The following is a 15,653-nucleotide window of genomic DNA, read 5'->3' as shown; positions in this document are numbered from 1 at the left end:
CCCTTGCCAGATTTAATTCCAAATGGACCTTAGCCTTCCTCATCACATCCCTGCATACTCTGACAGTGTTCCTATATTCCTCCCAAGTGGCCTGTCCCCTCTTCCATATTCACTGTACTTTCTTCTTTTGTCTGAGTTTTGCCAGGAGTCCTGCCCCCTTTGCTGGACTTCTTTCTACTGAGGATGCACAGCTCTTGAGCTTGGAGGAAGTGATGCTTGAATATTAACCATCCCTCTTGGACTCCCCATCCTTCTAGGGCCCTAATCCATGGGATTCCCCCAAAAAGTTCCCTGGAGATGCCAAATTACCCTTTCCTGAAGTCCAGGGCTGCAATTCTACTTATTGTCTTACTTCTTCCATGCAGGATCTTGAACTCCATCATGGATGGACAGATCGAAACCCTTCCATTGCCATTTACCAGTCTTTAAATGTAAAATTGAGTGAAACAAAATTGTTTTTATTTAGGATTTAGCCTCCTACTTACATTCAGCTACAGCCATTAAATACCAAAACATGGAGATATCTGTGAGAGGACAGTCATCATCATGTCTAAATTGATGGCTGTTGTATATGCTCTAACCATACTTTTTTGAAACCCTTGACCTTCTCCAGCTCAGCTGGATTCTTGTTTTATCGATGTATCATTCATCCATTCTTAATTACACTATGAAAGCTTTTAAAAAGATGTTCTCATTTTACTTATCTTCTACTTGAAAATAAAAATGGAAAAAATACTTCTCTCATATATGCTGCTATAGCTATTAACTAAGTGTTGTAAGAAATACTTAATTTAGCAGTTTGGGAAGTTTCATCCTATACTCATATACTTACCACATGTGCTCAGAAGTAGGGACCCTTGGGATACAGCCTAACTGTAACAACTAAATTTAAAAGGTTAGTATTATGTCACATTAGGTTGCTAAGTTTATGACACCTTAATGGTTCCCTGCCTGCAGGCACTATCAATAATAGTAATCTAACTGCCACCACTAATTCAAAGAGGCTGGAATTATGTCATAGCAAACTGCTAAGTTTATGACATCAGTATAACAGTTGTATGAGTACTGAAATATCAATTTAAGAAAGTTGAAAGAGATGCCTAGGAAAACGTTTATACTCACTCAGGTTGCTTTTCTTTAAGCCTTGCAAGGGTGTCAGCACTTCATGAACGTGTCAGCAGTTTATAGCAGTCTTTGCAATATTCTGATACATAGTGGCCATCTCATTCTCTAAATACTGAATTGAAGGTTTATCTTCAAAAGGCTCGAGTTCCTTGTAGCACTGGTAAATACTATGTTTTGAATAAGCAGGCACTTGGAACAGACAGCCACAAACACCCATCATTAGATCTTTAAAGATCCATTTATGCCTCTTTAAGAGGTATGTAGTCTATACTTGCATGTTAGAAGTTTCACCCAATATTCAGTAAGAGCTGGGTATCAATTTCAGCATTTAAACACAGACCTGTAGGCACCTACAGATACAGTTCTCCTTTAAATGTATATATGTCTTTTGTAAGGATACAGATGAAAGCTCAGATCTTTTAGAGTAGACATGCCTAGAAAACATGTTCAAACCTCTCTAGGAAAATGCTACTCAGCCTGAAGTCCCACTGTTATTTCTGTGAGGCAGATAATATTTGTGCTGCATAACATTTAATCACCATTTAATTAAGCTTTTGCAAAATCAGTTTTAAAGGAAACCTGATGTTTCTCCAACCGCTCCAATTTCAAGAACACATAGCTCAAATTGCACAGCATAAATAAGACCTCAGAAATCAGCACTATTTCTTGTAAGAGTATTAGCAGAATAGTCAGAGCTACCATACAAAGAGAATTGCATACTGCCAAGTCAGTTATAATTCATTCCTGCATAACTAAACACTAGAGTACACAAGACTCAATGAGAAAAACATTGTGATGGCTTTGCATTCCTGTGACCAAGCAGTGAAAAGATTCCTCAGTTGCTTTTTATTCCTGCCTCTTGTATAAATACAGCACAAAAGCAAAAATGCTTCATCTTACTCAGGGGAAAGAGGAATTTTGGTAATTAGGAATAACAACATCTTTCTCCATGCCACTCAACGTTATTTTTAAGATAGCAACTATATAATATTTAACTATAAATTAATTGCATATTTCTGAAAACCATAACACAAACAATCCTAATCTTCAGCTGAAAACAGAAGACAAGACTCAAGTCAATGGAAGCAAACAACTGCAGAAGTGCTGTAGAACCCTTCTCCAAATAGACAGGAAAACTAACGCATATCCAAGGAAGGAGAGAAAGAATTTCTACACGGAGAGAGGAGGAGCTGAATAAAGTATATAACCTTCTGGAGGTTATATATTTTATATATATATATATATATATATGTATGTATGTATATATGTGGTGTCTCCACTTCTTAGCAAATAGCTGAACGTCTGATTGGGCCTGCAAATAGCTACTTCAGATGAAAAACCAATAGATCTACGCTGATTTACATCAAATGTGAATAAAAAGAGCAGTAGCAGCTTATGCAAATAATCAAACAGAAGCATTCTTCCTGCTTCTCACTCCAGGGCAAAGGCGTATTTGCAAGATTTTTCTTACCTGCAAGTTTTATTCATATTTCTCACAGATTTGAGAGAAAACTTCGCTGAACCTGACTTCACCAGTTTTGATAAAAGACAGTATGAGATTTAGCTTTGGAAGCATTTGTAACCGTATGTATTTGTTTGTCAGCTAAGCGCATACTAAAGTAATTCCATTGCTATCAGGAACAAAGATGGACAAATGAGAGCTAGCTGGAGTTACAGGTGACACGATCACCTTCTGTCTATAAATGAAGTCAGCTATCAAGAAACAGGGACAAATCACCTTATCTCTTTGACATTCATTTGCAGGTTTACTTGGACTGTTACTATAAATTTCTGTTATTAAAAAGATTTAAGAAACAATTAAATAATAGCCTAAAAATCATTTGTTAACTTTTTACTTTAAACTCTCTGCTATTTTAGAAATGATATGATGACCTCAGTCATTGTTGCAGTTAACAGGTTGGTGACTGAGACTTTAAAAATAGTATAGAAGAGCTCTAGCCGTAAAAAAAAGTTCTGAAAAGTCACTTATGCTGAATGTAATGAAAATTCTAGACTTTTGCAAGCCATTTCACACAAATACATCTAGTAGCTATGTCCACTTTTTAGAACTTTTGTGACTTCGAAAGTGTGATTGGAAAAAGAAACTACGAAAAAAAATCTGAACATATACAGGAATAAATCTGAAGAGATATAATCAGTACATTTCTTTTTGCCAAATTTTTATGAAAGAAAAACTATTTTTTCGCACAGGAACTATCTAAACATCTAAAAAGATTTAGTAAAATGACCTCACAAATATAAATTAACAGTATACAGCTAATATTGTAAACATATTCGAAAACTCTACATGATTCAGAAGTGCTATACTTTCTAACACACATTTGTAAGCTACTACAAAAGAGAACTATATTATAGCACAGATTAACTGCCAGAATTAAAATACTTTATAAGATATTGTACAGGCTTCTGCAAAAAAAAATCAGAACAATAATTCTGAACTAACAATCTAATTTTATACTATGCAGAAATTTTAAATATAAATATTTTTTAAAAAAATCAACAGTATGAGAAAATATTGATGAATAAAAGTAATTCTGAAATATTACTAACAACCATTCCTATCTAAGGGCTTTGAACAAAAATGTTGTGTTCATTGTTATTAAACAAGGCTGCCATTTTATAATGCTTGCTCTAAAAGATAAAAAGCCATGTACTTATAAAATTACATTTCACATTTACTGTTCATGAAACTACAGACCAAAGTTTCCCTATGCAATTTTGGAGTCCTCCTATTGTTAGAGCCTGAATATTCACAGTTTTGTGCAGTCTCTTGGTAACTTTGACATCTGGTGCTGAAAACCACCTTGTACATGCCAGCTGCTATTTTCAGAGACTAGTGACATTGAGATTTTACTTGAACAAGGGTAAGTCCAGTAATGCTGTATCTATAAAGACCTATTCTATAGACAATACTCAAGACACATTTTTAAGTATTGCTCTGTAACCTTGCTCAGACCAAGGTTATTGATGATTGGTGATTAAAAATTCCTTAGCTCTGATATACTGTATCTTACAAAAACATTACCACCAGAATGGCACTATTGGGAATTGCTGGTTCAAACAATCCTAGTTCAGGATGGAATCATTTATTGCCCTCTATCCTGGGAGCTCCAGTTCTGTGCCCACATACACATTCACAGTAACAAATGCAATTTTATGGTTCCCTGCTCTACTCCATCCACATTTTCAATCATTCTCTCAAAATGTACTTGATTTTTCCTACCAAAAGGTGTTCTATTCTCACAATATTGTCACAACTCCTAAAGATCCTGCAAACATTATTTACATTGAATCTCATATTGTGTCATGGTTCCCAATTATTTTATTATCTTCTAATGTATTAACAGTTCATGGCACATTAGAAAGTCGTATTAATGCAGTGTAACAAGTTTTAAACTATATACATAAAGTACCAGTAACAATCTAGTCATAATAGCACAAAACCGAATGCCAAAGCTGACAAATATTCTGAAAAAAAGAAAATTACCCTGTGCTCAACTGCATGCCGGCATACCATGTCTGGTACTGGAGCTAACTGCTTAAATGCTATTCCAAGTATGGCTATCCCACAGAGTCTTTACACAGTGCAAAAGCAGCTAGATTCGCAAACCATGGATTCTCAAACAAAGTTTTATTATGAACAAAGGGCAGATAGAATAAACTCAGAGAAGCAACATTTTTCATACCTAATAGGCTGTAGTGATCTGTTTTAGGAAGTGTATGTCACTGTATGGTGTATGTGCACAACTCACAGACTACATCTGATAATCAGCCTAACTCAATGCTCATAAGCATTTGTGAAAATAAACGTCACCCTCCTTATTAGGCTCTTCTAAAGACCTCTGTTTTTCACTTTGGGATCTTTTCTCTCTCTATAAATATGTTTCTATCTGTCCATGAACATCCACCGACTCCTCTATAAAACATACTTTTCAGATATATCATTTTCCTCCTTTTCTACAAAATGTGTTTAGAGCATTTAGTATTTCTCTACAACATTCAGAAAGTGAAGCATCTGTAAGCCTGCGCATGTACACTGCAATTAACAAAAAATACTAGATAACACGCTAGAGAAGTATAACTTGAAAGGATATAGTATTATATACAAACTCCACGTACTCTTTGATTAAAAAAAGTAAAAATGTCTATCAGTGTGATATTAAGGATGAAATTTTGCATGCATCAAGTCAGGAAGCTGCATGTTACAGTTTCCATAGCAACCATAATTCAATCTCCTTTTGCAATTTGTGGTAATTTTTAGCAATGTATTTGATATAATTGGTCTGTGGGTACCAGTTTACTTGAGAAAAACGTGTATTTGCACATTTGATTATTATTATGTGCAGGGCACAGCTCTGCAGTCCCTACTAACATAAAACTCAGTAATGGTTCCTTAACACTTGTGCCAGTGCATGCTGTGTCTGAGTCAGTACCTAGGGGGGTGTCAGGTGGGTGTCATATGGGGTACGTGGCTATATGTGAGATGCTAAAAATTTAAAGCATTTCAAAAATCCGACTTACTGAAGCTCATGCCGAAGGACACACTGATTCTTCTGAAGACAGCTACCGATGTAAATGCATATTCACAACATTTTGGCTTGCACATCTAAGCTTTTGTCATTACTTCATCAAAACATAGATGAGAACACATTCCTTTTGAAAGAAATTTTCAAGGAATTTTACTACCTTAAAACAAATTATTTCCAAATCAAAGTTGCATGTGAACTATTTTATTAAATGAAGTCAGTGTATTGAGAGCTCAGTGCAAGCTGAAAAATTTTAAGAAAAATAAAAATTTAAAAGAAAAGTAATTTATGGAGGAGGGGAATTAAGACAAAAAGAAACATGTGGACTTCATATTAGAAAGATATTTTCCCCTCTCTGAGACAAAACAGATTGTGAAGAGAAGACCTTAAGTACTTATATCCCTAATAGTACATGGGTAAATCATTCAATGCTTTACCACAGTTAACCAAGAACATTTCTTTTTTTTTTTTTTTTTTTTTTTCCTTTTTTACCAAGAAAAGAACAAAAGGTTAACAGGAATGCATGAGACATAGTCTTCTCTCACTTGCTATGATAAACTGCAAGAGTTACCTTACAAAACTCAGTAACGCTACTACTTTATCGCTTAGTAAAAATATATATATGGATATAAAAAAATAGCCCAAAGCACAAGTCCAAATATATACAAACATCTTACATTTTCAGATGCAATATTTCTAAGCTATAGAGAAATTACTTCTGAATGCAGAAGTTCAAAATTTTTGCCAGTTTTACTTAAAAATCAGTCAATGAATATAAACTCAAATGTACAATGAAGGAAATTTATTAGTAATTCCTCCTTTTTTGGAAACTATTACATAAAGTTTCAGGTTGGAGTAAAATTTGATGATAGAGTCATAACTTTTAAAAATGTGATCTATAGATGTAAAGGAAACGTGACATTGCTATGAAGCAGCATAATGAAATATTTTAAAAAGATAACTTCTGATCATTCTTCAGTATATTATGCAACAAGATATTTGACAGACTATCATAGCCCTGCAGCCAAAGAAATATCGTATTGCCATTACCAGGAACAAGCAAGAAGCTTTGCATTAACTTAATAATGCAGGTCTTAGGACTCATCAGTCTCTGTCTGGGCTTCTCTTGGCTTTAGCTTACTTTACCTTGTTTTAGCTTTAACAGCTTATTGCTTAATGGTTAGATGACTACTGCTAATTTGCTTTTAGCTATAGAGCAATTGTGTGCTGCCTACAAGCATAATACATTTGATATATTTTTGTAGCTAATAGCAATAAGTAGCTATTCTGTGTAGTGATCTATGGCCCTAGAACAGTGAAATAGTGTAGAAGAGTGTAAATGCAGGACAATAGCTGAGGCCTTGAAGGTACAGGCACAGATTCTAGAGACCTTGTGGCTATGAACACACTAGCAATCACCAATTACGCATTACTCAAGCAATGCAGCCTGGGAACTGCTGAGATCTGTTTCCAGGATAACAACAAAGAACAAGTATTCAACACATATAATGAGAATTGTGGACCAATGAAGCAAGAAAAAGTAGGTGGATGATGTTAGCAAAAGTAGAAAAACAATCCAAGCAGATCCAAGAGGAAGAAATCTCCATCATCAGTACGATGCCTGGTGAAGAACCTGGCATGCTGATGACGTGCCACAGCAGCACCTTGGGAGGGATAGCCTAACACTAGGAAAAAGGAGTAGGATACTAGGAAGTTTATATATAATAAATTCAACCACATTAACAATCAGGCTCTTTTGGTAATAATTAGACCATCTGAACTATGAGTGTGTGTCAGCCTCATTGTAACTGGAATAGTAATTCTTTTGTGATTAGACTCTTAAGATTTCAATGAGACTAACAATCCTGGATTCTCCATGTTTCGTCTGCTCATGTAATCTGCGCTACACTAGTGGATCAATATAAAGTATCTTACTCTCTATGTCTTCTTTGCTATACTAAGAAATTTGCCAAAATAAAAGCAATGCTTGTCATATTCACGTTTTTCTATTTAGATGCCTAGATCAAGTCACAGTTCTAATTTGGAGGGCCCTAATCTTTCACCAGAGGTTTTGAACTTCTTTTCTACCATCACTATAATCTCAGGTTCAATCTCAATACACATCAAAGTTTGAGGTGTACCCTTTATTTCTTTTATTAGATATTTAATTTAAAACAAAAGGGAGAAAAAAAGGGTTTGCTGCAGTTAAATATTATTACTATTCATATATTCCTAAAACTAGTCTATCAAAGGCAGATCTGTAACTAGTATGAAATTGAACAGAATAAAGAAAAAAGGACTTAGAATATGTTTCAAATTACTGTTATTTACAGATTTGCTGCATGCGAAGTTTGACTTAGTACAAATAATATTAAAAGGATCCAAATCCTCTTTTGCATATGTATATATGCAAAGAACACAAAAGGCTCTCATCATTATATAGCTTCAGATCTAAGTATGTTTATTCAACACACTGGGTTGAAACAAATGATTGATTTTTCTGACCTCTGAATCTTTCAAACCTATAGCGACTTGCAAGATGAACATGCAAAAGTTTTATTCTTTAAAACAAAGAATGATATGCACAACCGAAAAAAGTAAAAGGACAGTCTGCACCATTTCATTATGTATTTATCCTGTGCTAAAGCATCTTTCACTTAGAGTTTTATTGGTTCAAAAATAAATAAGCATGTTCTAGAAGAGGCTGATGATTTCTAGAAGTACGTAGGCAAAAATCACGCAGAATCAGCTTACAAGAGGACAAAAACTACATTGTACCTGATTAAAAGCATGTTCAGATTCCCCTGGCAATTTCACTATCAAAGACAACAGCATTACAGAAATAAAAAAGTAAATGATGTATCTATAACTTGAAAAGACAGTAAGAAAAGGGATAAGGAAGAAAGTTTTCAGAATTAGATACAGGAAGAGGAATCAGGATACCCTGGCTTTTTCTCTATGGCATACCTGTGGCAGAAGTCAATTAATCTTAGAGAGTATCTACAAACACATAATTTATTACTGGTTTATCTTCACCACTACCATGGGTGGAAGTTGCATGATAGACAAGATACAGAAAAATTTACTACAGACTTCGAACACACTTGAAACATTTGAGAGTCTCTGTTCCTCTCTAGCAAGAGGAAAAACACAACTCACTAACTCAGAGGAAAATTGTAAAGAATTTGTGTTTCAGAAGTACATCACCTTTCATCAGGGTACTTCACACAAATGTAGCACCTGCTTGTATTTACTAGCTTCAAAATACAAATGGTCCTAGGCTACACCAAAACAGCCAACTGTGAGTGCTGTATATACAAGCTTAATCCCGGTTTCACTGTTCTTCAGCCTGAGGATTTGGTCAAAATCTGCCATTCCAGGATGGGGATACAAAATGATGCTGTCCTACATCTCAACCCTAAAAAGCCTTTGGATCCAGAGCCCAGAAATTATTCTTGAATTCTGCAGTTTAAGACATAGCCTTACCTTTACAAATGTTTCTAAACCTAAGTTGGAGAAATTTTCCCTTGCAGAGGTTTATACAGGATTTTCAAATGACTTTGGCAGGCACAATCTTAGTAGCATCCAGTGACAACGTGAAAAAAATCCTGGTTCTTGGGGCTTCATAAAGTATTGTGAAAGTAAAGTATCATAAACTAAAGCATTGTCATTGTTTTTCCACCATGTCTCTATCAAGTCTAAGAGAAAACAGGGCACTCCTACATAGCACTAGTGTTTTACATTTGTTCGAGAGTATTCAGGGTAGCATATAGGGAAACAGAAAGTACATCACATCAGCAAACCTCCATTTTTCTTGCAACATTAGTGGTTACAAGGAGAAACGAAAGTGTGTCCAGTGCTTAAGGGCAAGCCTACTAAGCGAATACTGTAAATTCTACAACTCACGTTGTGAAGTTATTCAGCTGTTGGAGTACCAATGAGGAATAAAAGTTTGTTCAATGTGATCAAGAACACACTCAGAAAAAGAAACAATAACAAGACCCTCATAGTTACGTAAAAATTACATTAGTTAAAAAATGTTTTTCCAGTGTCTTATTTTACTTCAAATGAGCCAACAGATAGAGCACAAACAGATGCTTGGCAATGTTTGCATTAAAATTAAATCCGTATCTCCATGTATCACTCTTTTCTATAATTTTATCTTTTTAGAAACTCCTTATAGAACAATTAAGTAGTGAGACTGTACATGAGACTGTTCTCTTATTCCCTTCTCACATTCTTTGTATCTCAGACTGGCAATTAATGACATCTTTTCCTGGATCTCTTCCTAGTCGAGTTCTGCCATTCAAAGTTACTATTTCCATTCTACCTAAGTAAGCCAATGGGTAAGGCATTTTATTAATAAAATACTCTAACTGCAGTTAGAGTGAATAGTTTACTCAATCTCCACTTTTCTACAATCACTTCTCACATAATTTGTCCCACTGAGTCCAGATATTAAATATAAGACATACAGCCTCCATTGAAACTAAAGTAAATCAACTGACTAAATTGCCCAATACTGAAAAGCTTATCTGGCATGATCTTTCAGTCTAATCACGAAGAGTACAGTTTAAAAATCTATCATCACAGTATGGCATAACAACAAAATGGCGAAAGAGTTATAAAAACATTGCATTGCATGTGATCATATATAAGTTTTAGTTTGTTAAGTTCTAGTCTTAAGCCTTGAAGTTAACAGTCATACCTGCAACTGCTTGATATAAGGCAAGATCTAGGGACAACTGACTTTCAGTTTCGTTTTTGTTTTTTTTTTTCCTTATGCTTAAAAAGCACAGTATCTATCATCTTAATCAAAAGGTTTCTATTTACTCAAATTGTAACCAAGTTTAGGCATTCTGTTACTCAGACAGCATATTAAGCACCATCTAACCAGTCTGTTTATCTCAAGAGGTAAAGTAAAGGCATTCTTTTATTCTCACGTACCTCTCTCCCTGAGAATTCCTCACCTGTAATATGTCCCCCTTTTTAGCTCAGTTTGGTAAGTCACTTCTCCATTAGGTCATGCTGAATGCTCTCATACTTCGCATTTTGCAGCACTAACATAATAGTATCTTGCCCCTCAAAACATCATATAATGCAAACTGTAGTCATAACAAATCAGCAAGCTACAGAATACCAGTCTTACAATTGTGACTTGCATTCCCTCCTCCTTCCCCACCTTACAAACATAGTTTCCTTTCCTGATGAACGATCACTGAAATGCTTTAAGAAAATACTGATTTTAAAAAGGGCTGTGCGAGTGTACTTGTAATTTTCATGTTTATCAGCGAAATAAATCACATACACAAGTGGGAAAATGGAAAGATGCTGGAAAAAACATGATTTTTCCACAGAAATACTTGATTTTTTTTTCAAAAAAATGTAATACTTTTAAAATATTTATTTAAGCATGAATATTCTACCAGTGCCTCTCCCAAAGATATGAGTAAGATATTGCAAGATGTTGTTGAGTAAGCAGGCAGAAAGCTGAAATAATTTTACCCAAAAAGCAGGGCAGATTATGAAGCCTCTTAGCTCTTCTCATGGGAAAAAGGTCAAGAATCCTTCCAAAAGAAGAGCAGAAATCACAGCCTGAGGATTCTTTCTGCCCATTATTATTTTTTACATTAATAAAGGAGAATCTCAAGTCAGCGCTCTCTCTTGCACAGCCTACTTCAAAACCACCTTACTGAATTTTAGAAATGCACCTTTTCCACTGCCAAAAGTCTTATAAAACCTTTTACAGATGCGGCCCTAAAATGTGGGTTGTGCAAAGCTGTGTTCAAATAGTATACACAATATGAGCACTACAGGAATGTTACCAGTGAGAACTGCAGCTACTCATAGACTTATTTTCACAGAGCCAGAAGGCACAGGACAGCCAATGTCAAGTCATCTTTTAGTTCCTGAAAACATACACTATAATAAACATAATGCAAGAAGTACTGCATTAAGAATTCTACATTATACATTATTAGGACTTGAAAAATGCTGTGCCTACATTTAACATTACCAATTTACTTCTGACAGTACTCAAAAGAAAAAATATTCTACTACAAAAAAGCATATGCAGAATTTCTCTAATTTTAGCATGGCTTATACTTTCTAAAATGGATACTATAATAGATTAACAGTACTCTTATTCTGCCTAAATACAATATTAATCCAGAATAATTGCTCTATTTCTGGTAGCATCCAAAAGCTGTGAAGACAGAGGAAATAAGTAACTTCATGAAGAAATAGCTTTTATCTTTCGGTGTATATAAAAATGAATTTTACGGGGGATGAATGTGTTTATAAGCAAAATCATGCAAAGAGATCTTCTCCACTAACTAAACTATTGTTTTGAAAATGTTACCTCTAATTTTATTGCTGAGGATGAGCAAATGCTCCCACTCTTGTAGGAAGTGTTTTTCCCCTGGATAAGAAAGGTAAGGGAGACAAAAGCAGAAAGCAATCCAGTAATGAAACTACTAAAGATGTCTTGCTTTTCTTTTCTGGAAAAGGCACTGGAAAATACTATAGCCACTAGGTAACAGCTGAGATCACTCATTTTAAAGGAATTCTCACAGTTTCGCTCCTAACCCTGAAAGAATGTGCATATATTAATACACACTCAGTTGCATAAATTTGAACTACATTATTTAATCAACAAGGTTTTTTTACACAGGAAGAGAGTCTGTTATGCTCCATTAGAGCTGGCTAATTAGAATCCTAACTTCAAGTACATGACTTTTTTTCTTAGTCAATAGGGAGGTCTTACCTTCTCATATTCTTTAGTTTAATTACACTGGTTTCTGAAGACATAAGATTTTCAGTCATGCTCAGCAACCAAATCAGTGGTATACAAGCTGACAGTGCTTTTTAACACAAACGTGTTCCAAAGCAGTATTCTTATATGCAGTGCCTGCATGTTCCTTTCTCTCCCACTGAAAACGGTGCTCTTGTCCTGGTGACGCATTGCAACCTTCCAACGCTACAGCACTGACATTTGGAAAACAAGCGATATTTTAACTCTCACTCACCACCACCACTCAAATCACTAAACACATCGTTCAGTATTCCCACCCTGAACAGCCAAACAAATAAACAAACACCAAAACTGCAGAGCATTTTAGACTGATTTTGAACTGCAGCTTTCGACTGAGGACGCTTTTTGAGAAGTAACTTCACTACTCATCTAGCACCATCTACTGCCCAATGCAAGCAGGAGCACCAGCACCACTCAAGGAAGCTTGATCCCCGCTCCTGCTCTGAGGCATGTGGACTCTGGAAGCCACCAAGAAGAGCAAGGAAGGGAAAACAGACAGTGAGAATGATTCAGTGAAGACAGAGGAATAAAGCATTTCTTCAGTTAGTTTGTTTCATCTTTCAAATCCCAACTTCTGCATTCAGAGATCAACACTAGATGGTTACCCAAATTCATTTCTTATTCCAAAGCAAAGATTTTGCTCTAGCTTACTTAAAATGACAAAATATTTGTTTCCCTAACAGGCTTCTCTATTTCTACATGACATTTCTGTTACCTTTGATTAAGGACGTTGTTTGAATAATTCCATATGAGCTACATCAAAAACAGTATAATATTTCCTATGCAGTTTCACTAAATACGTATTTCAGGTGGGCTATACCACAGATTTCACTAAGCTCACGGAAGAATACTTTCAGAAAAAAACATCCATGTCATTCATGACTCCGATATAAACTTACATACCAAGAAATAGCAAAATCACTACATTACAATCATTTCTTTCTTACAGCTGTACTAGATGCAGTATTCTAAAAACAAGATTCACAAGAAATATAAAGAATTGATATTTAGAGAATTAATGTATGGACATTACTACTTTGAAGTACTGTGATGCAGATGCCTATAACAGTGACTAATGTGTCAGAAGTAATCATTATCAAATTAAAAAGCATGCACATTATGCAATAAATCCTCCAAACACGTTGTTACTTCCTTAGCAATAGTTGAGCAAACTAGATATGTATGTACTACATACTCCATGTAGTTAACTGTATTGTTACATATATGTGCTTTAGCTTTCCTAACATCCTAAATTATCTACAATATCTACTTATATCAGTAGATAATACTTTATCTATTTTTCTATCTATAGTGTATTATCTACTGACATCAACCAATAGATACCAGCAGATAATAGATTGTATCAATTTATTTCCATATATACTGTAATTTTCCAGAAAAATAATTATTCAATATTAAATAGAGCAAATGTCTTATTTAAAGTATGTTAACATTCATATACTGGCATGGTGATTAACACAGTAAAAGACAACAACTGCAATTCTCTTCCAGAGAGTTACAGTGCTGGTTTACAGAGACCCATCTCTACTGTTTCGAGGAACTTTTCCTCAGATCTAATTGGTTCAAGCACTAAAACTGAGGAACAAAGGACCACATACCAGAGAAAACTTCTGCAAAGGGAAACAGAAGGCCCCAAAGCAACCAGTCAAATTAGCTGAAAAAAAATCAGTTGAGTTGAACATGACATACAATATCACATTACATTTTGCTGCCAAAGTCCTCTGTACCCTTTTAACAAAGAAAACTACAAAATTTTTAAAAATGTAGTAGTAAAAAGAATTCTCCTGAAAGATATAAAGAATGACAGGTTATCTGAAAAAGCCATGCTTTTCAAAATAACTCTTCAACAGCCTACTACTAGAAAGAAATTATGACTTGTTTCTCATTATCGATTAAAAAAAAATCTTCCGAATAGTTTTCTCCAAAATGTTCAAAATAGTTCGCTGACAGCAACATTTAGATGCAGATGGAATATACCTGAATAAAATACCAAAACAGAATCTAAAAAATGAGGTGTCAGTTAATAAGTCAAAGTTAAATGTGTACAATGAAAAGCATCTTTGTCAAAGCTACCTTAATATACAAAGTAATTATGGTCATTGTGTAAAATGCTCAATATCTAAAAATCAAGGAAATGACTAATATGCTTGATGTGAAAATGCGAGCATTCACATACAAGTTACTGGCCTTAAATCAAGAACTCATTTAAATACTGAAAAATTGAACATTCTAGCTCAACTGAAGATGTTAATTCAGATAAGAATGGCTTTGGTTTTTATTGAGTAATAGAGAAAGAAAATCAGAAGGTTAAACAGGCTCGACAGTAACTGAATAACATTTATAACTGAATCTTTGACCATGAGCTGAACTTCAAGGGTATCTGATTAATAAAAATTTCAACTGAAAAAACATATTCAGAATATAAACCGAACATATCAGGAAACTCAAAGACCAGAACTAGAATTCTACTGATTCTTCATAAAACAGTACGGCAAATCATGAGCATCACAAAAAAGGCAAACTTTCTAAAGGCTTTTGAATGAAGGGATGAATGAATAGCAATAAAGAGGGCATTCTATGACAAAATGCAAAGGAAATATCTACTCTTTTTTTCTATTAACCACAAAAATTTCATGTCTCTCTTGTATTTTGTTTAGCATAAGTTAAAGCAGAAGAACAAAACTAAATAAACTATGTAAAATAACCCTTCTTTAAGCCCTGAAATTAGTTATTTATCTGTCTTGGTTGAAATTAAGTCCATCTCCCTTCTTGAATCAGCAGGAACTGAATTGCTTCTTCAGGTAAAATTAAGACGTTATCAGAGAGAATCAAAGAATCACAGAATCAGTAAGGTTGGAAGGGACCTCTGGAGATCATCTAGTTCAACCTCCCTGCTCAAGCACGGTCACCTAGAGCATGTTAGACAAGGCTGCATCCAGGTGGGCCTTGAGTATCTCCAGAGAAGGAAAAGGAAGAGAGGAGTGGAATGGGAGGTATTAAGGCAAGGAGGATATAGTTGGATCTATAATTCTAACTCCCTAGCCAGACTAAATCTCTAATCAAAAAGGTAATAGTACCAGATATCAAAGAAGAATATGCTGGTGACCAAGAAAGATGATCGGAATGTGTGCATATGTAGATATGTT

General features: G+C 34.8%; 1 protein-coding gene across 1 annotated transcript in view; it reads right to left on the bottom strand.

The window, feature by feature from the left end:
• Window positions 1–15,653, bottom strand: part of CSMD1 (CUB and Sushi multiple domains 1) — a 1,182,441-nt gene that overhangs the window by 1,098,884 nt on the left and 67,904 nt on the right. The window lies entirely within an intron of this gene.

This window comes from Rhea pennata, chromosome 3, assembly GCF_028389875.1.
Source record: "Rhea pennata isolate bPtePen1 chromosome 3, bPtePen1.pri, whole genome shotgun sequence".
Classification (NCBI taxonomy): domain Eukaryota; kingdom Metazoa; phylum Chordata; class Aves; order Rheiformes; family Rheidae; genus Rhea; species Rhea pennata.
Note: the sequence above shows the minus strand (reverse complement) of the source record. Positions and strands in the feature narration are given on the sequence as shown.